We start from the raw sequence: 25,705 nt of genomic DNA, 5'->3' as shown, positions 1-25,705 counted from the left end.
GTTTTCTGCCAACAAATCTTCAACAATTCTCTCTGTATTTCCTGTTAACCCTCCCTGTTCTGGTACTCCAATCAGTCATAGGTTATTTCTCTTGATAGAGTCCCACATGATTCTTAAGGTTTCCTCATTTTTAAAAACTCTTTTATCTTATTTTTCTTCAAATACATTAGTGCCAAGTGATTTATCTTCAAGTTCAGAAATTCTGGCTTCTACTTGCTCAGTTTTGCTCCTCTGACTTTCTATTGAGTTGTCTACTTTTGTAATTTTATTGTTAATATTTTGAATTTCTGATTGCTGTCTGTCTATGGGTTTTTCCAGCTTATTAAATTTTTCATTATGTTCCTGAATAATCTTTCTAATTTCTTCAATTGCTTTCTCTGTGTGTTCCTTGGCTTGTTCTGAGTATTACCTCATTTCCCTCCTGTTGTCTTGAAGGGTTCTATATATTAATCTTTTGTATTCTGCCTCTGGTATTTCCAGTAATGCACTTTCTTCTAGAAGATCCCTGGATTCTTTGTTTTGAAAGCTTGTTGAGGCGATCATGATCTGATATTGACTGTTGTCTCTGAGCCATTTAAAAGTTATTGTATTAGTTTATGCTTGCTTACTGTGTCATAGTTTCTTGCTTTGTTTTGTTTTGATATGCCCAAATGGGTTGCTTGAGTGAGCTAGCTTGATTATTTTTGGCTTTGGATCTCTGACGTCCTGTCCCCAGGTGGCTTGACCTGTTATCAGGTATAGCAGTCTATGAGCCCATTCACTTTTCTTGTATGAATTCAGCTCAGGTTTCCAGGTAGCTGATCATCAAGTATGTGGTATAGGCTCTGTCCTACAGTCTTCGAAGGGCAGGGGTGATTTGTGTATGTACCAGTATGTGATTGCTCTGCACAAGGCAGGGGGCTGAGAACCAACCCCCGAGTGTCTCTGAAGAAAGTGCGTCACTGTTCCCTAGAGCATACAAGTGGGTGGGTTCTGCAGATGGACCATGGGCACCCAATGTTTTTGGTTGTAAGGACTGGGGGGTACCAGTTATCCTTGGACCTCTGTCTCAGGTGGCTGGTGACCTGAGTGGAGCTACCAGTCCTTAGATCCCTGATGTGCGTAGGTGAGGACCCTATTTAACAGGCAAAGCAATGTCAAACATCAAACACCCACCTCTCCACCACACAGCTGAAATGGTTGGAGTCTGCCAACAAGGGCCTATTCTCCTGAAACAGGCCCACACAGGTCCATGCAGAGGGGAAAAGTGCTCAAAGTCCACAGACTGTTTATGTCTGGACAGGAGCCACTTCTGTCCTGAGCTCCCCTGGTTAATGGATCTGGCAAATTATCTTTCCCCCAGTTGCAAATTTTTTTCCTTCTCTAATGCTAGAATGGTGGTTCTAGGCACTCAACAGTGCTTGTCTCAGGCCCAGGGAATTCAGCCTCTGAATCTGGCTTGGGGGTGGGAGGGAACTGGTAAAATACACACAAGTCCTTAGCTTTTGCTGAGAGCACCGTTCTTCTCTGGTTCCGGAGGTGTGAGTATGCTGTGTGGCTGGCTGCTTCTTCCTGAGGAAACTGCGGCCAAAAGCTAGTACAAGCCCACCACCGGTGCTCCTGGAATGGTGCCTGAGGGCTCCCCACGATTTAGGTCCAGTAAGTCCTCTCCACTTCTGAAATGTCTCTTCCTCTCTCTGCCCCTCTGTTCATTTTCTAGGCTTGCCTTTGATGCTCAGGGCTACTAAAAATATACTTGTTTTTTCAGTTCTTTCTTGTAAAGAGGGCTCACCAGAAGTGTCTGTCTATTCCACCGTCTTGGCTCTGCCTCTCAATATTCTTTTGATGTTTCCTGCATCATTCAGTGTTTTTCCCATAGAATCCTTCAGTGTTGCAACTCAAGCCTTGAGTTTTCTCTACAGTTCTATCAGCTTGAGAAATTCCAAACAAGTTCTTCTTTTTGGTTTTTCTAACTCCAGATCTCTGCACATGTCATTATAATCCTTTACTTTTTCTTCTACCTGCCCTTTGAAATCTTTTGTTCAGCTCTTTTACTTTGTCATTCACTTTAGCCACCCTACTTTCAAGAGCAAGTTTCAGAGTCTCTTCTGATATCTTTTTGGTCTTTTCATTCTTTCCATTCTTTTTAATGACCTTTTGCATTCTTCATGTATGATGTCCTTGATGTCATCCCACAACTCTTCTGCTCTATGGTTATTAGTGTTCAGTGCATCAAATCCATATATTTATTATCAATATTTCACACTCAATATCTTTCTAGGGTGGGTTATCTATATCCGCATCAATAGTGTGTGTGTGTGTGTGTGTTGGGTTGGGCAGATAATAGGGAGGCTCTTGAGGTAGAAGTAGGAAAAAAAAAGATTAAGGTGCCAGGGAGAGAGACTGTAATATCACATATTTTTCTTCCTGATATATCTTTTATACATCACAGAAGAAATTTCCTTCACAATCTCAAACAGCTTACACTATAAAGATGACAGGGAACCTCTGTCCTGAACCCTTCTTCCGAGGAGTAATTTCCAGACAGGGAACACAGTGAGTGCCAGTAGGAGTGTGCATGTAAGTGGGCATCCTCCTGTAGCTGCCTGAGGTTCAGGCAAGAGAGGCTGGACAGCGGGTGAATGGCTCCCCTCCCTGACTGGGTCTGGGCATTTACCAGAGGCCATGGAGGTCTCCTGCAGAAGAGCTGACCCTGGGGTATCAGAGACACTCTGATTCCATTGTCCTGTCTGCTTGAGAGAAGTGTCCTCATCCTTCTGGACAGAGTTCAGAGAAAGTTCCCCAGGGGTGAAAGTTCCTCATGGAGATGAGAGAGCACAATACTGGACTTCTCTATTTTAGGCAGATAAAGTGTTTCCCACAATTTTTGACATGCCGCAAGTGATCTGACACATTCTAGCAAAGAGTCTTTGAGCCTAGAAGTACCTAGGCCTTGGATTGTGCCTTCCGACCCCACGGGAGCTGAGCTCATAAACAACATGTGAAATGAGCAGTCAATACAAAGATTGACCTAGGCTCCAATAGTCAGGTTCTGAAGACAGTAGCTGTTTTCTCCAGTGAGCAGATGCTCATTGAGGTGCTACTTGGGCCAGGGTTCCATTATAAAGGGGTGACACATTCTCACAGTGGGGTATAGCACGTGGCTCTTTTCCCTCTGTAACCCCAAATGATGAACCCGGAGTAGACCTTTTTAAGTGATTTTTTAAACTATGGAATATTTGATATACAGCACTGCAGCAAGTACATGTGTGTTATAAAAAATAGAAATAAAAAGGAAACCTACATGCTCACCACCCAGTTTAAGAAGCAGATCATTAGCCATAACACTAAAGCCACCGGTGTTCTACCCAGCCCTGACCCCTGCCTCCCACCACTGTCCTGGTTAGTTGCCTATTCTCCTTGATGGACATTTGGGTGGTTCTAGGATTTTGGCTACTAGAAGAATGTGGCTATGAAGATTCTTGAAAACGTGTCCCATTGCACATGACAAGAGTTTCAGTGGCAAATATGATTATATCTGACAGTGTTCAATGGCAGGGTATGTCAGCTTTACTACAGAGTGCTGGATTCTCATAATTTACATTCTAACCAGCAATTAATAACTGGTGCATGTTACTCCACGGTGTTGTCAAATACTTGGTGTGATCAAATTTCTTAACTTTTGCCAACTAATAGGTGAGCAAAGAAATTCATTCTTGTGTTTCCCTGGTAACTAATGAGGTTGAGAATTTTTTGATGTTTCTAGGCTGTTTGTGTTTTCTCATCTGTGAAATGCTAATCCGTATCTTTTGCCATTTTCTCCCCCCTTGGGGCTATTTTCTCTTCTGTCAATCTGAGATTCTTGCGTGCTTTCTCTCTTTGTACTAATCCATTGCCGTTTACATGTGCGATGCTTGTCTTTTCACTTTTATTAGCTGTTTTGATAAGAGACTTTCTCAATTTTAATGTAGCTGAACACACCACTATTTTCCTTGTGTTTGTTCTTTTTGTATTTTGTTGAAGAAATCCTTCCTAACACTGAAGTTCCAAGGATACACTCCTACATGTACCTCTGTATTGTTTCTTTTATACCTGTTTTTAATCCACTGATGTGCATCGTCAGAAGTGTGCATGTTTGTTCTCCATATAGATATCCAAATGTCCTAGACTATTTATTAAATATATATGTGGGTCATATTTTCAGCTCTTCATTGGTTGATTTATCTTTCTCTACATGCTGATACCACACTCTAATTACCATAATTTTATAATATTTTGGTATCTAGAAAGGCAACTCTCCTCACTTTGTTCTTCACCTTCAAGGAAATGTCCCCAGCACTTGCATCTGTTAAAACAGAAAGTCTACATGGTCTCGGAGAACATCTAGCACAATTGGCATAACATAGTTTATAAAGAAAATGTTCTACATTCTACTTTGGCGAGTAGTGTCTGAGGTTTTAAAAGCCTGTGAGTGGCCATCTACGATACTCCACTGGTCTCATCCCTTTGGGAGCAAGGGAGAATGAAGAAAACTAAAGATACAAGGGAAAGATTAGTCCAAAGGACTAATGGACCACAACTACCATGGCCTATACCAGACCTAGTCCAGTACAACTAGAAGGTGCCTGGCTACCACCACTGGCTGCCCTGAAAGGGATCACAATAGAGGGTCCCAGACAGAACTGGAGAAAAATGTAGAACAAAATTCTAACTCACAAAAAAAGACCTGACAGAGACTAGAGAAACCCTGAGAGTATGGTCCCCACACAATATTTTAGCTCAGTAATGAAGTCACTCCTGAGGTTCACCCTTCATCCAAAGGTTAGACAGACCCATAAAACAAAATGAGATTAAAGGGGCACACCAGCCCAGGGGCAAGGACTAGAAGGCAGGAAGGGACAGGAAAGCTGGTAATAGAGAACCGAAGATCGAGAAGGGAAAGCGTTGACATGTTTTGGGGTTGTTAAGCAATGTCATAAAACAATATGTGTACTGTTTAGCTAAAACCGAGTTTGTTCTGTAAACCTTCATCTAAAGCACAATAAAAAAAAAGGAAAAAAATGTATAAATGCATTAAGATATTTTAAACGAAGAATGGCTAAAAAGTGCTTAAAAAAAAAAAAGATCTAAGTAATCCTGTGAAAAATAGACACTCCCCCTCCAGTCAGGTGATGATGTTAGCACTTGTTTATTTCCTGGTACTCCTGCTTTCACTTCATTCCTCGTATCAGAATTGTTCCTTTCTTTCTTGAAAAACCTGCCATACGTTTAAATGTCTGTTGTAAAGTATTTTCTACAGAGTTTCAGCACATTTTTATTGGGGGTGATCTTAGTTCATCATTAGCAGAAACCTGTATTTATTTTTAAGCCCCAACAAGCAGATAGCAGACTCCTAGGGGAATGAGAAAGGGACTCTCAAAATAAGGAAGTGGCCTTTGGGAGCAACATAATTAAGTTTGTTGGCCTTGCACTGGGTCTGGTGGCACATGCTGCAATACATGTTTAATGAGCTCTAGTTGGCTTTAGTTTAGTTGGCTTTAAGAGTGCGATAAAATTTTAAGGTGCTTGGAGATAATCCTGGACTTTTCAGTCCTTGGCCGTTCTACTTTATCACCCCCACCCCAACTCTGGTTCAGCGCAAGCATAGAGAAAAGTAGATTTTCCCAGTACCAAGTGTTTGAGAACTCTTTGAGGCACAGCTGCAGGGAGGGGAAATAATTCAGGGGTCCCCTTATGCTTGGCCATATCTTCCTTAGAATCAGCTATGTCCACTTGAATCCCAAATTGCCTCAAGCCCCTTCTGAGGAGCAGTCTCAACAATGTGACTTTGGTCTATCCAAAAAAAAGTGGGGGTGGCCCAAATCTTTGTTGTTGAGACTTGATATCTGACGAACACTGAACACAAAATCATCTAATTCAACCTCTCACCACTGACCATAGCAGCTAGCTCAACACTAGGGAACATGGAGGAATGTTTATCATGGTCAGCCTGAAACCTAAAAGGCATTCAAACGTATGCTCTTAGAACTGGTCAACCATGACCAGACCTTCTAAGTTTTGAGTTTGACATTGAGTCTCAAGTTCAGATAAATCCTGGCTGATAAGTGCCTTTGGTCCCTATTATCTCTTTCTAGAACCACAGAGCTGGTTTCCATATACATAACAAAGATGTTGGCAGGTCATCAAGACATGCTTACACTGAAAAGTCTACCAAGGCCTTGCATACCGGCTCATAGGCCTCATCCTAGACACCTGAGGCCCTGGGAGCTAACTGCCTGAGGTTTTTCTCCATTTTGTTAGAAGTGGACCAGTTTTTATAGGATACCTGCTTAAAATAGGTGTGTGGTTTAGCAACCTGACAATATTCCTCTTCACAGCTTCTTTAAAGCCCCGTAAGACATTTTAAAACCCCTTATAAGTGGTGAATTGAGGCCAACTGATAACGGGCATTGGTTGTCCTGTAGTCTTTCTCTTCCTTGTTGGAAGTGTTCAACATGCCGAATAAAAATTCTGCCTTGAGGTATTGTTAAGGTTAGTAATCCAGGGATATTCTTCTGGAAAGCTATAGAAACCCCTAAGGCTTTTTGAGTTCCCTGTAAATTGGTGGCTTGAGGCCATTGTTGTTATTGGATATAATGTCAAGCCAGCTTTCCATCCAGAGTGGGATCTTGCATATCCAGAGTTTTAGGAGAATTGACACATGTTCAAGGACAACATTAAACTACTCCCCCTGGGGTACCCAACATCCAAAGGCCCTTGTTCTGTTCTTCTGGTACATAAAGTTAATTATCTTACCAAAATAAACAAGTCATTGCTATTTATTTCACATCCTCATTAACCTTTTTCTTTACCTGGGGGCTCGTTTGTAAATTGATAAAACCCAACAAGGAAGTGAAGGCTATTTGTGTCTTTGTTCTCATGGCTAAGAACCAAACCAAACCCTTGGCAGTAGAATTGATTTCAAATCATAGCTACCCTATAGGACAAAGTAGAACTGCCCCACAGGGTTTCCAAGGCTGTAAATCTTTAAGGAAGTGACAGCCACATCTTTCTCCAGTGGAGTGGTTAGTGGGTTTGAACTGCCAACCTTTTGGTTAACAGCAGAGCACTTTAACCACTGTGCCATGGGGCTCCTTTAATGGCTAAAGGTACTCTTCAAATCCATTACTTAAAGGTACTAACTCATTAGCAACCAATCCAAGGTGTCCTGAATTCAAGCTGAAATGTACTAATCTACATTAGTACTTTCATGGGGTTACTAAGCATATGGAAGTATGTATCTTGCCAGATTTCTTCTAAAACACAGCAATCAAGGATTCATAAGTGTCATAAGATTTAGATATTATTCTCTAGTATTCCTTCAGTGTAGTCTTGCAAGTTCTTGATTTCAGATAATGACTTCTTTGAAAAAGATTGTCATGCTCCTCTGTCTTGCATTGCTCAATCTGAAGGTAATTCACATCCCATTCCTGGAGTGTTCTTTGCCATTCTCCTTCCATTGTTCATTATTAAGGAATCATCCAAATAAAAAATTTCAGATGATTTTTTTTTGGGGGGGAGGGAGGTTCATTGGTACTATCCTAGGAGAGAAATGGCTGTGCTTTTGCTTAGTCTCTATCTTTCTGTAGCATCTGCACATGGGAGGCAAATATAAAGAGTATCTAGATATTCATGTTTGTATACTGCTCATCATACTGAGCTAGTACTTTAAAAGACCATTGGAGACAAACCTGAGCCATCTCTCATGGAAACTTTGAGTCTTCTCATTTATAACCATCCTTAGCCTGGGGATTCCCCATTGTGCCTTCCTCCCTTTTTCTGCCTTTGCAACACATGCTGTTAGTGTCCTGCAAGTATCTGCTTGACACACATCATTTTTGCATATGACTCCATTACACAAGCTCTTGCTACTTTCTTCCTGAGGCCTTCCTCTGACCAGGGAGACATATACAGACATTCTATGCAGGGCAGACCAGAAATGACGGGAAGCCACTGCCCTGGGGAATAATCTTTAACCACTGATAAGTAGAAGTTGATGGATGAATGCCCCAGTTTTTGCTAGCCTCAGACTGGACAACCGTGAATGGTGTTCTACACAACTTCCCAGAGATATCCACTGGATAAAAGTCCACTTACTGGCAGGATTAACTTGCTCACTAATGCACACTCTAGTGGATGCCTTTCCTTCCATGTCAGATTTCCCCCTCCTCTATAAGTACTCTCTGGTATCACTTCTGACATAAGTTTCTCTCACTCAAATCTTTGTCTCGGGGTCTGCTTCTGGGAGAACTCAACCTAAGACAACAAAGGGGATCAAACTTTTCTGTATTAGCTTTGACGTTCCTTAACTCTTGTTTCTGCACCTTCTCATAATGCTATCTTCTTCCTTATGATCCCCAATCCTCCTGAAAACAATCACACAGACAGTTTGAAGGTAGGGTTTTGTCTTTTTTGGCAACATTGGCCCAGCTTATCCTGAGTACATCTCAAGTGGTGACTCAGCCCCGTCAAACATACTCATCAATTGTGTCTCATTATCTAGTACCCTCATTTCCAGTCCTTTCTATTTTCATCACCACTCTACTTTGGGATCCACGTGCTTCTAAGCAGAAAAGAAAAAAATTACTGGTGGGCAGCTTGATGTGAACCTATAGTGGTAGGGCTCAAGGATAACTCAACTTCCCTTCCCATTCCCTGCCTTTCTTTCAGTGTGGTGGCCTTTTAAGATATTTACATTCTCTTTTTTGTGTTACTAGATCAAGGGAGAGCCCTGTTTTATGGGTTACTGAGATCCTTTTGGTTCAACTTGATTCTTAAGAGTCTTTATGGTAGACAGAATAATGGCTCCCTAAAAGTGTCCACATCCTAATCCCCAGAATTTATAAATATTTTATATTGATGGAAAATGGGAATTAAGGTTGTTGTTGTTAGGTGCCGTTGAGTCAGTTCTGACTCATGATGACCCTATGCACAGCAGAATGAAACACTGCCTGGTCCTGAGCCATCATGCTTGAGCTCATCGTTGCAGCCACTGTGTCAATCCACCTCACTGAGGGTCTTCCTGTTTTCCACCGACCCTGTACTCTGCCAAGCATGATATCCTTCTCCAGGGACTGATCCCTCCTGACAACATGTCTGAAGTATGTAAGATGCAGTCTCGCCATCCTTGCTTCTAAGGAGCATTCTGGTTGTACTTCTTCTAAGACAGATTTGTTCATTCTTTTGGCAGTCCATGGTATATTTAATATTCTTCGCCAACACCACAATTCAAAGGGGTCAATTCTTCTGCCGTCTTCCTTATTCATTGTCCAGCTTTCACATGTATATGAGGCAATTGAAAATACCATGGCCTGGGTCAGGTGCGCCTTAGTCTTCAGGGTGACATCTTTGCTCTTCAACACTTTGAAGAGGTCCTTTACAGCAGATTTACCCAATGCAATGCATCTTTTGATTTCTTGACTGCTGCTTCCGTGGCTGTTGATTGTAGATCCAAGTAAAATGAAATCCTTGACAACTTCAATCTTTTCTCCGTTTGTCATGATGTTGCTCATTGGTCCAGTTGTGAGGATTTTTGTTTTCTTTATGTTGAGGTGCAATCTATACTGAAGTCTGTGGTCTTTGATCTTCATCAGTAACTGCTTCAAGTCCTCTTCACTTTCGGCAAGCAAGGTTGTATCATCTGCATAGCACAGGTTGTTAATCAGTCTTTCTCCAATCCTTCATATAGTCCAGTTTCTCTTATTATTTGCTCAGCATACAGATTGAATATGTATGGTGAAAGAATACAACCCTGATGCACACCTTTCCTGACTTTAAACCAGTCAGTATCCCCTTGTTCTGTCCGAACAACTGCCTCTTGGTCTATGTAAAGTTTTCTTATGAGTTCAATTAAGTGTTCTGGAATTCCCATTCTTCGCAATGTTATCCATAGTTTGCTATGATCCACACTGTCGAATGCCTTTGTGTAGTCGGTAAAACACAGGTAAACATCCCCTGGTATTCTCTGCTTTCAGCCAGGATTCATCTGACACCAGCAGTGATATCCAGGTTCCATGTCCTCTACTGAAACCGGCCTGAAATTCTGGCAGTTCCCTGTTGATATACTGCTGCAGCCGTTTTTGAATGATCTTCAGCAAAATTTTGCTTGTGTGTGATATTAATGATATTGTTCTATAATTTCCACATTTGGTTGGTCACCTTTCTTGGGAATAGGCATAAATATGGATCTCTTCCAGTCATTTGGCCAGGAAGCTGTCCTCCATATTTCTTGGCATAGACAAGTGAGCATCTCCAGCTCTGCATCTGTTTGTTGAAACATCTCAATTGATATTCCATCAATTCCTGGAGCCTTGTTTTTCACCAATGCCTTCAGAGCAGCTTGGACTTCTTCCTTCAGTACCATCAGTTCCTGATCCTATGCCACCTCTTGAAATGGTTGAACGTTGACTAATTCTTTTCGGTATAATGACTCTGTGTATTCCTTGCATCTTCTTTTGATGCTTCCTGCATTGTTTAATATTTTCCCCATAGAATCCTTCACTATTGCAACTCAAGGCTTGAATGTTTTCTTCATTTCTTTCAGCTTGAGAACCGCTGAGTGTGTTCTTCCCTTTTGTTTTTCCATCTCCAGCTCTTTGCACATGTCATTATAACACTTTTCCTTCTTGAGAAGCCCCTTGAAATCTTCTGTTCAGTTCTTTTACTTCATCAATTCTTCATTTTGCTTTAGCTGCTCGACGTTCAACAGCAAGTTTCAGAGTCTCCTCTCACATCCATCTTGGTCCTTTCTTTCTTTCCTGTCTTTTCAATGACCTCTTGCTTTCTTCATGTATGATGTCCTTGATGTCATTCCACAACTCGTCTGGTCTTCGGTCACTAGTGTTCAATGCATCAAATCTATTCTTCGGATGGTCTCTAAATTCAGGTGGGAAATACTCAAGGTCATATTTTGGCTCTCGTGGACTTGCTCTGATTTTTTTCAGTTTCAGCTTGAACTTGCATATGAGCAATTGATGGTCTTTTCCACAGTCGGCCCCTGGCCTTGCTCTGACTGATGATATTGAGCTTTTCCATCATCTCTTTCCACAGATGTAGTCATTTTGATTTCTGTGTGCTCCATCTGGCGAGATCCATGTGTATAGTCATCGTTTATGTTGATGAAAGAAGGTATTTGCAAAGAAGAAGTCGTTGGTCTTGCAAAATTCTATCATTCGATCTGCGGCATTGTTTCTATCACCAAGGCCATATTTTCCAACTACTGATACTTCTTGTTTCCAACTTTAGCATTCCAATCACCAGTAATTATCAAAGCATCTTGATTGCATGTTCGATCAATTTCAGACTGCAGCAGCTGATAAAAATCTATTTCTTCATCTTTGGCCTTAGTGGTTGGTGTGTGAATTTGAGTAATAGTCGTATTAACTGGTCTTCCTTGTAGGCGTATGGATATTATCCTATCATTGACAGTGATGTTCTTCAGGGTAGATCCTGAAACGTTCTTTTTGATGATGCATGCAACACCATTTCTCTTCATGTTGTCATTCCCAGCATAGTAGACTATATGATTGTCAGATTCAAAATGACCAATACCAGTCCATTTTAGCTCAGCAATGCCTAGGATATCGACATTTATGCATTCCATTTCATTTTTGACGATTTCTAATTTTCCTAGATTCATGCTTTGTACTGTCCAGGTTCTGATTATTAATGAATGTTTGCAGCTGTTTCTTCTCATTATGAGTTGTGTCACATCAGCAAATGAAGGTCCCGAAAGCTTTACTTCATCCAGGTCATTAAGGTCGACTCTACTTTGAGGAGGCAGCTCTTCCCCAGTGGTATTTTGAGTGCCTTCCAACCTGGCGGGCTCATCTTCCAGCACTATATCAGACAATGTTCCACTGCTAGTCATAAGGTTTTCACTGGCTAATGGTTTTCAGAAGTAGACTTCTGGGTCCTTCTTCATAGTCTGTCTTAGTCTGGAAGCTCAGCTGAAACCTGTCCTCCATGGGAGACCCTGCTGGTATCTGAATACTGGTGGCATAGCTTCCAGCCTCACAGCAAAACACGAGCCCCCACAGTATGACAAACTGACAGACACGTGGGGGGAATCAATGTAGGAGATTAAATTAAATTTGCTAATCTACTGACCTTAAAATATGAAAATTATTTTTGATTATCCAGGTGGGCCCAATGTAATCACAAGGGTCCTTAAATGTGAAAGAGAAAGACAGAAGAAGGTATCAGAGTGATTCAATGTGGGACCTCAACTCACTGCTGCTGGCTTTGAAGATGGAGAAAGGAGGGCAAGAGACAAGGAAAGCAGGTAGCCTCTAGAAGGCGGAAAGTACAAGTAATGGATTGTTCCCCAGAACCTCCAGAAAGGAATGCACTCTACTGACACCTTGATTTTAGCTCAGTGAGACCATTTCAATCTTTTAAACCATAGAAATATAATTTGCACTGTTTTAAGCCACCAACTTTGTGATAATTTGTTACAGCAGCCACAGAAAGCTAACATAGGTTTGTTAAGGCCCAAAAGCTTACATTGCAACTCCCATCTGGTTGGTGATAGTTACTAGAACTTGACAAGTACCACCCCTTCCTGTCTTCCTCTCAGGTTTGCCCTTCTTTACTCTTTTTGTGGATACTAAGGTTCTTTATCTCTGACTTCTTTGTCTAGCTTTAAAAACAGAAAGAAAATGGTCAGGGTATGATTAGATTTTACCTGCTTCGGTTTAGGCAAGACAGTTTAGACTTAGAATAGCTTGAGATCCCATCTGGTCTTAGTGGAGCTCATATGAATTTCCTGAATCAAACAATCTCTGATTAGTGTTTGTCTCTAGCTTTAGTACATCTATATTGGCTAGGGAGCCTCTGCGGGGGTGCAAACGGTTAAACCCTCAACTGCTGATTGAAAGGTTGGCAGTTTGAACTCACGCAGAGGCACTGCAGAAGACAGGCTTGGTGATCTGTTTCACAGCCTTGACAACCCTATGAAGTAGTTCTACTCTGCACACATAAGGTAGCCTTGAGTTGGAATTGATTCGATGATTCCTAACAGCAACATATTGACTAGACACATTTTCTCCAGCTTTCTGGTGAGAAAATAATTTCCAAATTGCCCCAAAGCCATTTTTTTTTTTTTTTTTTTTTGGAGAGTTTTGATACCCAAGGCTTTGAAACTCTCAGGCATCCCACCATCCTGAATTCTAGTCCTGGCCCTGTGAGCTCCATCCCTAATGCATGTCCCTGCCTTGATTCTTTAGTGGCACATCCTAGTGATGAGGTCCAGTCTTCAGACTAGTAGAAAAGAGTCCTAACTCTGAATAGGGCTTCTCTTCTGAATGTGTCAGGTGAGTTCTGATCCGGCCCCTCCCTCAGGGAAGGAAGCTACTATCAGTGAAAGGGCTATTAAGGGAATGGAGGTGGTGAGGGATGAGAGGGGGATCTTGGAAGACAACTTTCCAGTCCCCCCTTTTCTTTCTCAGTTTAGGGTCAATAGCCTTCTCACTTCATATAAAATTCCATTCAGCCTCAAAATGAACATGACTCCAAAGTTTTAATTTGGTTTTGAAGTCTCCCTTCTCTGAATCCTGACCACAGCTGGTAGTTACCCTTCCCTATGTGTGGTGTCTATCTGCATGAACCACTCTCCTAACAGGCAGGTGTCCATCTTGAATGATGGAAATTGGTGAGAGCACTATGCGTGGCTCTTCTCCTGAGGTGTTTGTGTGTTATTTGGCTATGCAACGTGGCACCCAAGTTTACAAGCTAACAGCATCCCACACCAGCCTCCACATATTGCTGGGAAAGTGAGTTTTAACAAGGTCCTGGCATGAGGAACAATTTCAAGTAGGTTCTGCCCAAATTTCCTTTGGAGAAGATTCTGTTTCATAAAGCTTCTTGGCACTGACAGAAAACAGTAGCTCCTTGAAGGATGGTAGTTGCTCCAACTCAGACATTTCAATCCTGTATCCCTAACCCTTCCCCCTGTACCCACTACCTTAACTTTCCCAGTGCAAGGGAAAGAAACCACACTCTGAATCTGTACATCCAAGCCTTACTGTCTTGCAGTTAGAACAAGAGTGCCTGAACTTAGCTTCCTTTGCCATCAATGATGACACTGTACATTGAATTGAGCCATCTGATTAACTCAGTTATCTATACCTAAGACTGGGAATTGTGAGGAATAAAAAAGCTTACAGATTTAGAAAAAATTATAATTCTAATATTTAGTGATAATTCTTTCATTTGCACTGTTTTGAACTTCAAGACACTAGTTTTAAAAAAATGGCATCTGCTTTGAGTCTTCTACCAGAAAAACCACATTGCAGGGTTGATGGCAAATCCCTTGTTAATCACTTTTCATGACTATAATTAGACGCTCACACTTCTCACACTGTTGATACCTACAGTCACTCAGGGTGGGTGTACGAGTGGGTGAAGTGATAGAGAGAAGAGTGCTGGCTCCAGAAATGCATCCACACGAAATAAAAAAATCAGATCAAGAAACTGTGATGAGCCCCATGTAGAGCAATAATAAGTAGGTCAGCACTTAAAACTCAATAATCAGACTCTGAGGTGCATGTTGGCTTATATAATAAGTCACATTTCCTGTGGGCTTAGAGCTATAAAGCACATAAGCTTTTGCATATGTGATGGTTATTTATTTTTCTGTTACCTTTGTTTGATGGAGATTGGCCTGAAAAATAAGAGTTGGTCTCTCCTCTCCTTAACCTACCTGAATTTGACCCTTATATTTTGTGATAGTTTTTCTTTTACTGCAATTTGTATAACGTGAACCGATCTTAACAAAGAAAGGGTTGTGTAGTAATGGGCTCTACCTCGAAATTAAGAAAATAAATACCTCTAGGTTAAAACCCTATTCTCAAATTAAGCTAATAGAAAAAATTGGGATGCTTTTTTAAGATAATAAACTAAATGAAAAAGCATCAACATTACTAACCATTATATAATCATTAAGTATTTTGTACATGAAAATATTTAATAAAGGCAAATAATTACTGGCAGTAAGAGGCAGACATTTAAGGTAATTGGCTATGTATGGATTGCACCAATTTAGAAGAAAGTGAAATTAGATCTCTGAAACCTAAATTTAAAAGCGATAGTGAAAAATAGTGAGTAAAATTTGATTTGACAATACCATATGCCATTTCAGATATCATTTAATTCAACCCTCTCACCTTCCATGTGACACATGGGAACTAAAACAATAGGATGTGAAATTTCTTGACCTCGGTCACCCAGGTGATCAGGGACAAAACCAGGTGGACACATTGGCCAGTCATAGGCTGGCCAGTCTAGCTCCCAAGCAAACTGTAACCCCGATCTCTAGTTTACTTACGTTTCCAGGGACCTCTCCCTTTCTTTCATCTCTGCTTTTTTGTTGTTGTTGGCTTCCTTCTTAGGCAGGCTCCTCCTATGCGGAAAAGATGTGATTTCTCTTCTTTTATGTAAATAAATTTATGCCTGCCTGCCTTTCAGTCTTTCTATTTCTCAATCTGTTTAAACATCTATTCATCAATCAACTCATTCATCCCTCTACCCAGCCATGTGACTGTTTGCCTCCCAGCCTATTAGTCACTCAGTGTTTTCCTCTTTCTCCTCTATTTCCCTCTCTGTCTATCCATCCACCCATCTGTCTGTCCATCCATCCATCCATCCATCCAACCATATCCTTGAGATACTCATTCCTATGGCTACTGTCAGCCCATCTTCTGTAGGCCCACTCTTTAATTCATTAGTGTGTTGAGCATTTACTCTATTCCAGACTTCATGCTGGCAACAGAGTAGAGAGAAGGAATCAGAAGCTGACATAGGTGGGCCCAATACCACTTATAGTCTAGGGTGGTGAATCGTCATCTCAGGAATCAAATGTCTTAATATTTTTGTAACTTGGGAGGCCAGGTCTGTTGTTTTTTTTTTTTTTAACTTTTATTAAGCTTCAAGTGAATGTTTACAAATCCAATCAGTCTGTCACATATAAGTTTACATACATCTTACTCCGTACTCCCACCTGCTCTTCCCCTATTGAGTCAGACCTTTCAGTCTCTCCTTTCGTGATGATTTTGCCAGCTTCCCTCTCTCCCTATCCTCCCATCCCCCCTCCAGACAAGAGCTGCCAACACAGTCTCAAGTGTCCACCTGATATAATTAGCTCACTCTTCATCAACATCTCTCTCCCACCCACTGACCAGTCCCTTTCATGTCTGATGAGTTGTCTTCGGGGATGGTTCCTGTCTTGTGCTGACAGAAGGTCTGGGGAGCATGGCAGCCGGGATTCCTCTAGTCTCAGTCAGACCATTAAGTTTGGTCTTTTTACGAGAATTTGGGGTCTGCATCCCACTGATCTCCTGTTCCCTCAGGAGTTCTCTGTTGTGCTCCCTGACAGGGCAGTCATCGATTGTGGCCGGGCACCAACTCGTTCTTCTGGTGTCAGGATGATGTAGGTCTCTGGTTCACGTGGCCCTTTCTGTCTCTTGGGCTCTTAGTTGTCATGTGACCTTGGTGTTCTTCATTTTCCTTTGCTCCAGGTGGGTTGAGACCAATTGCTGCATCTTAGATGGCCGCTTGTTAGCATCTAAGACCCCAGACGCCACATTTCAAAGTGGGATGCAGAATGTTTTCATAATAGAATTATTTTGCCAATTGACTTAGAAGTTCCCTCAAACCATGTTCCCCAGACCCCCACCCCTACTCCGCTGACCTTTGAAGCATTCGTTTTATCCCAGAAACTTCTTTGCTTTTGGTCCAGTCCAATTGAGCTGACCTTCCATGTATTGAGTGTTGTCTTTCCCTTCACCCAAAGCCGTTCTTATCTACTGATTAATCAATAAAAAAACCCTCTCCCTCCCTCCCTCCCTCCCCGCTTCGTAACCACAAAAGTATGTGTTCTTCTCAGTTTTTACTATTTCTCAAGATCTTATAATAGTGGTCTTATACAATGTTTGTCCTTTTGCCTCTGACTCATTTCGCTCAGCATAATGCCTTCCAGGTTCCTCCATGTTATGAAATGTTTCAGAGATTCGTCACTGTTCTTTATCGATGCGTAGTATTCCATTGTGTGAATATACCACAATTTATTTACCCATTCATCCGTTGATGGACACCTTGGTTGATTCCAGCTTTTTGCTATTGTAAACAGAGCTGCAATAAACATGGGTGTGCATATATCTGTTTGTGTGAAGGCTCTTGTATCTCTAGGGTATATTCCGAGGAGTGGGATTTCTGGGTTGTATGGTAGTTCTATGTCTAACTGTTTAAGATAATGCCAGATAGATTTCCAAAGTGGTTGTACCATTTTACATTCCCACCAGCAGTGTATAAGAGTTCCAATCTCTCCGCAGCCTCTCCAACATTTATTATTTTGTGTTTTTTGGATTAATGCCAGCCTTGTTGGAGTGAGATGGAATCTCATCGTAGTTTTAATTTGCATTTCTCTAATGGCTAATGATCGAGAGCATTTTCTCATGTATCTGTTGGCTGCCTGAATATCTTCTTTAGTGAAATGTGTGTTCATATCCTTTGCCCACTTCTTGATTGGGTTGTTTGTCTTTTTGTGGTTGACTTTTGACAGAATCATGTAGATTTTAGAGATCAGGCGCTGGTTGGAGATGTCATAGCTGAAAATTCTTTCCCTGTCTGTAGGTGGTCTTTTTACTCTTTTGGTGAAGTCTTTAGATGAGCATAGATGTTTGATTTTTAGGAGCTCCCAGTTATGTGGTTTCTCTTCATCATTTTTGGTAATGTTTTGTATTCTGTTTATGCCATGTATTAGGGCTCCTAGGGTTGTCCCTATTTTTTCTTCCATGATCTTTATCGTTTTAGTCTTTATGTTTAGGTCTTTGATCTACTTGGAGTTAGTTTTTGTGCATGGTGTGAGGTATGGGCCCTGTTTCATTCTTTTGCAAATGGATATCCAGTTATGCCTGCACCATTTGTTAAGAAGACTATTATTTCCCCAATTGACTGACACTGGTCCTTTGTCAAATATCAGCTGCTCATACATGGATGGATTTATATCTGGGTTCTCAATTCTGTTGCATTGGTCTATGTGCCTGTTGTTGTACCAGTACCAGGCTGTTTTGACTACTGTGGCTGTATAATAGGTTCTTAAATCAGGTAGAGTAAGGCCTCCCACTTTCTTCTTCTTTTTCAGTAATGCTTTGCTTATCCGGGGCTTCTTTCCCTTCCATATGAAATTGGTGATTTGTTTCTCTATCCCCTTAAAATATGACATTGGAATTTGGATCGGAAGTGCGTTATATGTATAAATGGCTTTTGGTAGAATAGACATTTTTACTATGTTAAGTCTTCCTATCCATGAGCAAGGTATGTTTTTCCACTTAAGTATGTCCTTTTGAATTTCTTGTAGTAGAGCTTTGTAGTTTTCTTTGTATAGGTTTTTACATTCTTGGTAAGATTTATTCTTAAGTATTTTATCTTCTTGGGGGCTACTGTGAATGGTATTGATTTGGTTATTTCCTCTTCGGTGTTCTTTTTGTTGATGTAGAGGAATCCAAGTGATTTTTGTATGTTTATTTTATAACCTGAGACTCTGCCAAACTCTTCTATTAGTTTCAGTAGTTTTCTGGAGGATTCCTTAGGGTTTTCTGTGTATATAATCATGTCATCTGCAAATAGTGATAACTTTACTTCCTCCTTGCCAATCCGGATACCCTTTATTTCTTTGTCTAGCCTAATTGCCCTGGCTAGGACTTCAAGTACGATGTTGAATAAGAGCGGTGATAAAGGGCATCCTTGTCTGGTTCCCGTTCTCAAGGGAAATGCTTTCAGGCTCTCTCCATTTAGAGTGATATTGGCTGTTGCCTTTGCATAGATGCCCTTTATTATGTTGAGGAATTTTCCTTCAATTCCTATTTTGGTAAGAGTTTTTATCATAAATGGGTGTTGGACTTTGTCAAATGCCTTTTCTGCATCAATTGATAAGATCATGTGGTTTTTATCTTTTGTTTTATTTATGTGATGGATTACATTAATGGTTTTTCTGATATTAAACCAGCCTTGCATACCGGGTATAAATCCCACTTGATCAGGGTGAATTATTTTTTTGATGTGTCGTTGGATTCTATTGGCTAGAATTTTGTTGAGGATTTTTGCATCTATGTTCATGAGGGATATAGGTCTATAATTTTCTTTTTTTGTAATGTCTTTACCTGGTTTTGGTATCAGGGAGATGGTGGCTTCATAGAATGAGTTGGGTAATATTCCGTCATTTTCTATGCTTTGAAATACCTTCAGTAGGAGTGGTGTTAACTCTTCTCTGAAAGTTTGGTAGAACTCTGCAGTGAAGCCGTCTGGGCCAGGGCTTTTTTTTGTTGGAAGTTTTTTGATTACCGTTTCAATCTCTTTTTTTGTTATGGGTCTATTTAGTTGTTCTATTTCTGAATGTGTTAGTTTAGGCAGGTAGTGTTTTTCCAAGAATTCATCCATTTCTTCTAGGTTTTCAAATTTGTTAGAGTACAATTTTTCGTAGTAATCTGAAATGATTCTTTTAATTTCACATGGTTCTGTTGTGATGTGGTCCTTCTCGTTTCTTATTCAGGTTATTTGTTTCCTTTCCTGTATTTCTTTAGTCAGTCTAGCCAATGGTTTATCAATTTTGTTAATTTTTTCAAAGAACCAGCTTTTGGCTTTGTTAATTCTTTCAATTGTTTTTCTCTTCTCTAATTCATTTAGTTCAGCTCTAATTTTTATTATTTGTTTTCTTCTGGTGCCCGATGGGTTCTTTTGTTGCTCACTTTCTATTTGTTCAAGTTGTAGGGACAGTTCTCTGATTTTGGCTCTTTCTTCTTCTTGTATGTGTGCATTTATCGATATAAATTGGCCTCTGAGCACTGCTTTTGCTGTGTCCCAGAGGTTTTGATGGGAAGTATTTTCATTCTCGTTGCATTCTATGAATTTCCTTATTCCCTCCTTGATGTCTTCTATAACCCAGTCTTTTTTCAGGAGGGTATTGTTCATTTTCCAAGTATTTGATTTCTTTTCCCTCGTTTTTCTGTTATTGATCTCTAGTTTTATTGCCTTGTGGTCTGAGAAGATGCTTTGTAATATTTCGATGTTTTGGACTCTGCAAAGGTTTGTTTTATGACCTAATATGTGGTCTATTCCAGAGAATGTTCCATGTGCGCTAGAAAAAAAAGCATACTTTGCAGCAGTTGGGTGGACAGTTCTGTATAAGTCAATGAGGTCAAGTTGGTTGATTGTTGTAAGTAGGTCTTCCATGTCTCTATTGAGCTTCTTACTGGGTGTCCTGTCCTTCTCTGAAAGTGGTGTGTTGAAGTCTCCTACTATAATTGCGGAGGTGTCTATCTCACTTTTCAATTCTGTTAAAATTTGATTTATGTATCTTGCAGCCCTGTCATTGGGTGCATAAATATTTAATATGGTTATGTCTTCCTGATCAATTGTCCCTTTTATCATTATATAGTGTCCTTCTTTATCCTTTGTGGTGGATTTAAGTCTAAAGTCTATTTTGTCAGAAATTAATATTGCTACTCCTCTTCTTTTTTGCTTATTGTTTGCTTGATATATTTTTTTCCATCCTTTGAGTTTTAGTTTGTTTGTGTCTCTAAGTCTAAGGTGTGTCTCTTGTAGGCAGCATATAGATGGATCGTGTTTCTTTATCCAGTCCGTGACTCTCTGTCTCTTTATTGGTGCATTTAGTCCATTTACATTTAGCGTAATTATAGATAAATAAGTTTTTAGTGCTGTCATTTTGATGCCTTTTCATGTGTGTTGTTGGCAATTTCATTTTTCCACATACTTTTTTGTGCTGAGACGTTTTTCTTAGTAAATTGTGAGATCCTCATTTTCATAGTGTTTGACTTTATGTTAGTTGAGTCGTTACGTTTTTCTTGGCTTTTATCTTGAGTTATGGAGTTGTTATACCGTTTTGTGGTTACCTTATTATTTACCCCTATTTTTCTAAGTAAAAACCTAACTTGTATCATTCTATATCACCCTGTATCACTCTCCATCTGGCAGTTCAATGCCTCCTGTATTTAGTCCCTCTTTTTGTTTATTGTGATCTTTTACCTATTGACTTCCGTGATTCCCTGTTATGTGTATTATTATTATTTTTTTTAATTAATCTTAATTTGTTTGTTTTTGTGATTTCCCTATTTAAGTTGATATCAGGACATTCTGTTTTGTGACCTTGTATTGTGCTGGTATCTGATATTATTGGTTTTCTGACCAAACAATATCCTTTAGTATTTCTTGTAGCTTTGGTTTGGTTTTTGCAAATTCTCTAAACTTGTGTTTATCTGTAAATATCTTAATTTCACCTTCATATTTCAGAGAGAGTTTTGCTGGATATATGATCCTTGGCTGGCAGTTTTTCTCCTTCAGTGTTCTGTATATGTCGTCCCATTCCCTTCTTGCCTGCATGGTTTCTGCTGAGTAGTCAGAACTTATTCTTATTGATTCTCCCTTGAAGGAAACCTTTCTTTTCTCCTTGGCTGATTTTAAAATTTTCTGTTTATCTTTGGTTTTGGTGAGTTTGATGATAATATGTCTTGGTGTTTTTCTTTTTGGATCAATCTTAAATGGGGTTCGATGAGCATCTTGGATAGATATCCTTTCATCTTTCATGATGTCAGGGAACTTTTGTGCCAGGAGTTCTTCAACTATTTTATCTGTGTTTTCTGTCCCCCCTCCCTGTTCTGGGACTCCAATCACACACAAGTTATCCTTCTTGATAGAGTCCCAGATGATTCTTAGGGTTTCTTCATTTTTTTTTAATTCTTTTATCTGATTTTTTTTCAGCTATGTTGGTGTTGATTCCCTGGTCCTCCAGATGTCCCAGCCTGCATTCTAATTGCTCGAGTCTGCTCCTCTGACTTCCGATTGCATTGTCTAATTCTGTAATTTTATTGTTAATCTTTTGGATTTCTACATGCTGTCTCTCTATGGATTCTTGCAACTTATTAATTTTTCCACTATGTTCTTGAATAATCTTTTTGAGTTCTTCAACAGTTTTATCAGCGTGTTCCTTGGCTTTTTCTGCAGTTTGCCTTATTTCTTTTGTGATGTCTTGAAGCATTCTGTAAATTAGTTTTTTATATTCTGTATCTGATAATTCCAGGATTGTATCTTCATTTGGGAAAGATTTTGATTCTTTTGTTTGGGGGGTTGTAGAAGCTGTCATGGTCTGCTTCTTTATGTGGTTTGATATGGATTGTTGTCTCCGAGCCATCACTGGGAAACTAGTTTTTCCAGAAAATCCGCTAAAAAAAATGCAGTCAGATCCCTCTCAGAGTTCTCCCTCTGGCTCAGGCTATTCAGAAGTTAATGAATCCTCCTGGGGAGGATGGGAGAGGGATCAGAGAGATAGGAGAGTAGCACCTCAGAATATAGCCAGAGTTGCTTGTCTTGCTTGGAATGACTATTATATCTGAGATTTCTGTGGGGCACATCGCCTATGTGTGCTGGCTGTGTGGAGACTGCCCCCAGCGGGTCTGGCCCGCTGGAGTCACAGTCAGATCCTCCGCTACCAGCCTGGGACCGTGCACTCCCGACTCCAAAATCAGTCACTGCCTCCCGGGGACTCCCGGTCCCACCTGCCGCATCGCCCCGCCACCCTGCTAACCGGCTGGGCTCCCCCCCGGTGTCAGCTCAGGCGAGCAGAGCAGCTCCCCGCACCTGCGCTGCGACCGCACGTCCTGGCTGGGAATCCACTCTCCCTGCTCCAAGACCCGTCACTGTCTCCTGGGGACTTCTCCCACTGGCTGTGTCACCACGCCGCCCACGCGAACTGGCTGGGCCCCCTCCCGGTGTTATTTCAGGGGGTTGGAGCAGCTCCCCGCGCCCGAGCTCCACCAAAATCCCGGTGGGACGGCTCCCCGGCTGGGACGCCGCTCTCGGGAGGCCAGGTCTGTTTTAAAGAAATACTTTATATTTCTTTACTTAGGATTTTGTGTGTGTGTGTGTGTATGCACTAGTACCAATTTGTACCAGTTTCCAGTTAAATGGCTTATTATTTTGAGATCAAGCATCATCCTTTGAAAAGTAAAGCTATGTACAGAGAAGCCTGATACAGAACAGCTCGGCCTCAGGCAACATGGCAATTCAGCTTTCCACGCTTGGAATTCTTTCCTGACTGCTCAAACTGTCTGCCATGGTGTCTGACACCTGCACCGAGGCTTCTCCCATCACTAGAGTCTGAGTATCATCTACTTCTCTCATACATCAAACCCGGTACACCTTGGGGTGGATTTGGTCCTCTGTAGCTGTCCTGTTGAATTCCCTCCACCTGTGGTCAGTCTGTTCATTCAAGCCCTCATTCCAAAGTGACAATTCATCCCTACGAGGGCTAAAGTGCAGGAAAGCCTCCTCCCTCCCATCATCTCTAGATGTGAATTTATGGATTCATTTCACATGGACTTCCCTCGTTGAGCCCTGAGACTCACATCTAACTCCAGAGTCACTGTTTCCCTGAACTCTTGAAGGCCTTTGCCCTCTGACTGAACTGCCTTAGATGCCACCTTCAGCCTGGACGAAGCCTGAGAAGGTCTTGCTTTCTGAACATGGTCAAGCCTCCTGATTCTGCCCTCCAGGGGAAGGGCTGCTCCTGCTGCTTTCCTTTGTTTTTCTTGGAATCTACTTGGCTACATGTGTGATGTTTGCTAAAGACTGATGCCATGGAGGATTTCTTCTAGAGTCTAGGGCTGACATTTACTGAAGGCAGGAATTTCTCTCAGAAATGTATTTTTGTTCTTTTCCATAACATGGCCTATAATCTGGTTCGGCCTTTTCTCACCTAACATCACCGCATAAAGCATAATCTTGCATTATGTCTTAATTACTCAGTGCTGCTATAACAGAAATACCACAGATTGGCGGCTTTAAAGAACAGAAATTTATTTTCTCACAGTTCTAGAGGCTAAAAGTCTAAATCAGAGACTTGGCTCTGTTGATCCCTTCTGTGAGCCTCTCTCCTAGTTTCTGGGGTTGGGCAGTGATCCTTGGTCATCCTTTGCTTGTAGGTCTTTACATGTTGTTTGTATTCCCCTGTGTGCTTGTGTCTCTGTTCTGGGCTTTTATAACTCATAAATGATTAGCTTTTGGATTCACTCTACACTGGTATGACCTCAAATGATTGATTGATTACATTGCATAAGATTGCATTATAGAAGTTGATTACATTATATTATATTACATTGGAGGTAAGGAAATTACATTACATTTTGGAAGGTAATCTACTCTACCAAGGCCAACTAATCACATGATTTAATCTACATGACAGTAACTAGACTAGTGTTTGATTAAACAACTGGGAATCAAAGCCTAGCAAGTTGACCCACAAAATTAACTATTACACATATCTTCCCTTCCATCCTTATTTTTTTTAATTTTTTTTCTCTTATTGTGCTTTAAGTGAAAGTTTACAGCTCAAGTTAATTTCTCATACAAAATTTATACACATATTGTTATATGACAATAGTTGCAATCCCTATAATTTGACAGCACACTCCGCCTTTCCGCCCCAGGTTTCTCGTGTCCATTCAACCAGTTCCTGTCCTTTCCTGCCTTCTCATCCTGCCTCTGGATGGGAGCCACAAACTTGGTTTCCTGTATCTGCTTGAACTGAGAAGCGCTCTCTCCACAAGTATCATTTTATGTTTTATACCACAGTCTAATCTTTGTCTGAAGAGTGGTCTTTGGGAATGATTTTAGTTCTGGGTTAACAGAACGTCTGGGGGCCGTGGCCTCGGGGGTTCCTCCAGTCTCAGTGAAACCATTAAGTCTGGTCTTTTTATGTGAATTAGAGTTCTGCTCAATACCTTTCTCCCACTCTGTCAGGGACTCTCTGTTGTGTTCCCTGTCCGGGCGGTCATTGGGTGGTGTCCGGGCACCATCTAGTTCTTCTGGTCTCAGAATGATGAAGTCCCTCGTTTATGTGGTCCTTTTGTCTCTTGGGCTAATATTTCCCTTGTGTCTTTGGTGTTCTTCATTGTCCTTTGCTCCAAGTGGGTTGGGACAAATTGATATATCTTAAATGGCTGCTCACAAGCTTTTAAGACCCCTGATGCCACTTACCAAAGTTGGATGCAGAAAACATTTCTTAATAAACTTCATTATATGAATTGACCTACATGTCCTCTGAAACCATGGCCCCAGACCCCAACCCCAGCTACTCTGTCCCTCGAAGTACTTGGTTGTGTTCAGGAAAGTTCTAAGCTTTTGGTTTAGTCTAGTTGTGTTGATTTCTCCTATATTGTGTGTTGTCTTTCCCTTCACCTAAGATGATTTTTGTCTACATTTAGTTAGTGAATTCCTCTCTCATTCCCTCCCCACAGTCATAACCACAAAAGAATGTTTTCTTCTGTGTTTAAACCTTTTCTTGAGTTCTTATAATAATGGTATCATACAATATTTGTCTTTTTTTTTGTAAATAAAGATTTATTGAGCTCAGTGCAAACACAACTGAATTATCACTTCTATCTCTTGTCTTTTTTACCTCTGACCTTCCCTATGTCTATACCTCCAGAGAGCTAAGTTAGGATAGGGAAGTAATTCTAGATTGGAAGATATATGTTCATGGAAAACTTCTTGTTCCAGATCTGCAACCATGTGCTGTTTGTTAGGCTGCATCGAATACAGCTGTTTTTATTACTCCTTTTTCATGTCCTTCCTCAATCTTTCCAGGCTCAATTTATTTAGAGTCCTGCAAAAAAAAAAA

The sequence above is a fragment of the Elephas maximus genome, chromosome 25 (genome assembly GCF_024166365.1).
Source record: "Elephas maximus indicus isolate mEleMax1 chromosome 25, mEleMax1 primary haplotype, whole genome shotgun sequence".
In the NCBI taxonomy this organism is placed as follows: domain Eukaryota; kingdom Metazoa; phylum Chordata; class Mammalia; order Proboscidea; family Elephantidae; genus Elephas; species Elephas maximus.
Note: the sequence above shows the minus strand (reverse complement) of the source record.